We start from the raw sequence: 3,012 nt of genomic DNA, 5'->3' as shown, positions 1-3,012 counted from the left end.
TACAGCGTACAGCATGGCGGGGGTGGGTGCGGCAGTTCCACGGAGGTCCTGGGCCACACTAACAAAATGATAAAGCCGCCGATCTACGCAGGCCAGGGGAAGGGTGTGGCCACGGCGGGAGCTCACCACCTCCCCTGGCTCCGGAAGCCTCTGCCCCTCTCCACTGGAGTAGCTGCTAGGAACAGGCCCACGCTGGGCTCAGCCATGCAAAGCTGCTTCTCCCCCAGGCGGAGGGGCCGCCCCGGCCCCAGGGCGAGGGCTCAGGCCCTTCTATCCTGAGCCTGGGCTGCTGCTGCCTGGGCTCCTCCTTTAGGAATCTGATTGATTCGGGAGCGAGAGTGTTTTGTGCAGCCCTCTCACCCCGAAAGCCCGAATTCTGGCTTTCCTAACTCAAGCAGGGTACAGGAAATGGCTTTATTCTCGTCAAAATACTCTCATGTTTTGAAAGTCAAAGCACCTTAATGACGCCAGGATTTTCTGATTTCCTTCCATCATCCCCCTCCCCCCTCCAGCCTCGACCTCTCCCCCACCACTGCCACCCCAACCGCGGTCAGCCTTGCCCTGCAAGTCTGCCACCTCACAACCTCAGGAAGCAGCCCTGGCAGCTGCCCCCAGAGGGGCCAACCCTCTGGCCACCAGGACGGCTGGGCTGAGCGGGAGGCAGGGGGGGGCCTGGCTGCAGCTTTGGCTCAGCACGCGGTGCCCGGAGCCTCTGCCCCGCAGTCCTGGGAGCCATCCTTCCTGGTCAGGAGGGTGTCCTGGCACAACCACACTCCAGGCACACCCCACTCTCCTGGCCTCCGCAGTCTGGAACTCTGGGAACCTAAAGCAAATGCCCCTCCCCCGGCCAGTGTGGCTCAGTGGCTGAGTGTTGACCTATGAACCAGGAAGTCACAGTTCCGTTCCTGGTCAGGACACATGCCCAGGTTGCAGGCTCCATCCCCTGTGGGGGGCATGCAGGAGGCAGCCGATCAATGACTCTCTCATCATTGATCTTGCTGTCCTTCTCTCCCTCTCCCTTCCTCTCTGAAATCAACTAAAAAATATGTAAAAAAGCAACACCCCTCCGGTACTTATCCATCTGCTGTGACCACAGGACAGCCCCTTGCAGTCCAAGTGTGCTCACCAAGGACAGCCACTACGGCTGCGGATCCCGGGAAGCCGGGACGGAGTGGGCCCAGCGCGGGGCGTGGGCACAGCCTGTCACTCTCACCGACGTCATATCTGCAGCTGCCTGAGGAAATGGAATTTCACGCCTTCGCTTGAATGCAGCCTTTATTGGACACAGAAAAGTAAATAACAGCCCATAAACTGTTTGCTGATACAGGAACGGAAGATCTGCCGATAGCACACCCGCTGAGGAGGCATTCATGCGACGCCCAGAATAAAAATGAGAATTAAATGTCAACATTCATCTTATCTCCTAAGAATAAAGGCATATGGGACAATGAGCACGTCCCTCTGTTATCTGTTTATTTATTTGTTATCTCGAAAGAAAGCTGTTTGCAGATTGGGACAAGTGGTCGAACAGCGCAAACAAGTTGGGTGATAATCAGACCCGGTCAGCAAACACTGCGGCTTCCCCCTGCAGGGATGTGGCCAAAGCGCCAGCGCTGCCCAGGGAGGCCCGGAGACAGAGGGGAGGGCAGGGCAGCAGGTAGCACCAGCCGGGGCTTAGGGGTGACCTGGACGACCATGACATCACACACCAGGGAGAGACGGCGCTGAGAAATCCTGCCACATGACTGAACGCCCAGCTTCTGCATGACAAGGCTGAGTCCCTTCTCACCTGCAGATGCCACACCAGACTCAGGTCAGAGTCAAGGCCCTCCCAGGGTGCCCGGCTGGTATGGCTCAATGGTTGAGCGCCGACCTATGAACCAGGAGATCAGGGTTCGATTCCCAGTCAGAGCAGATGCCCGGGTTGCAGGCTCCATCCCCAGTAGAGGGCATGCAGGACAGAGCTGATCGATGATTCTCTCTCATCACTGATGTTTCTATATATTTCTCCCTCTCCCTTCCTCTCTGAAATTAAAAAATATATGTATTTTTAAAGACGCTGGGCTCCTGCTTGCCCTCAGAAGGGACGGGGCCTTCAAGAACCTTCCCAGAACATGGAGGACGACATCCCGGCCAGGAGGCAACAGAGAACAGACTACGATGATCCCCGGGAGCCCCGGGAGGCGGGCAGATGAGTCAGAGAGAGAAGCGAAAAGGAAAAGGACAAATGCTGCATCCACAGGTGAGCAGATGCCCCAGGTGCCCACAGGCTTTTCCCCAGAATTAATATTCTTAAACGTGTAGCTACCATCAGAACATCCCTGCAGATCAAAGATAAACCTGGTGCCCTCGCCATAGTGTCTTTCCAAATAGAAAACACACCTGTGCGCTCACACGGGCTGGAGTGCGCCCTTCCCTCCGCGAGTCCCGATTTTAGAAGACGGTGAGAGCAATTCCTTAAGAGAAAAACAACTCACGCCCATATTGTGTAAACTTGACAACCTATCCGTCAAGTTTGCAGGCAAATGAGAATTTTAAACATCAAAGAGATTGGAATTTCCTTTTATTGGGACATTACGGTAGCAGATGCTCCAGGCAAGTGTGGCTGGGATAGGAGTGGAGACGCCGAACCCCGAGACGTGGCTGTCAGCCAGCAGACGCTGCCCGCATGGCAGCTGCCGGGATGCAGGAGGGATGATTCGGGAAGATGGATGCTTTGAGGAACGAAGGCCCTGGGAGGCTGGGGGGGGGGCGGGGGGGGAAGGGGAACTGAACGGAAAGGTGCAGAGAGGAATCTGAAGAACGTCCTGGTGACACACAAGAGCACAGAGTCGGGAACAACCGAAAGGAGACGGGAGGAAGCCCGGGCCTCAGCTGCTGCGGGTTAACAATGAGGCGAGTGAAGGTGCCCGCTGGATTCCGGTGCCAAGTGTGGTCCTGAGGTTGGGGCTCTCATGGAACAGCACTTATCAATATTAACGAAATCTAGTTAATATTAATGATCAATTCATG

The 3,012-nt window shown here is 56.0% G+C and overlaps 1 protein-coding gene across 1 annotated transcript in view; it reads right to left on the bottom strand.

Moving 5' to 3' along the window:
* The window catches only part of TCERG1L (transcription elongation regulator 1 like), a gene marked incomplete at its 3' end in the record, with an annotated part of 106,450 nt that overhangs the window by 56,945 nt on the left and 46,493 nt on the right, over window positions 1-3,012 (bottom strand). The gene's annotated exons all lie outside the window — the stretch shown is intronic.

This window comes from Myotis davidii, unplaced genomic scaffold (genome assembly GCF_000327345.1).
Source record: "Myotis davidii unplaced genomic scaffold, ASM32734v1 scaffold72, whole genome shotgun sequence".
Taxonomy (NCBI): domain Eukaryota; kingdom Metazoa; phylum Chordata; class Mammalia; order Chiroptera; family Vespertilionidae; genus Myotis; species Myotis davidii.
This window is presented reverse-complemented; position numbering and strand designations above follow the sequence as displayed.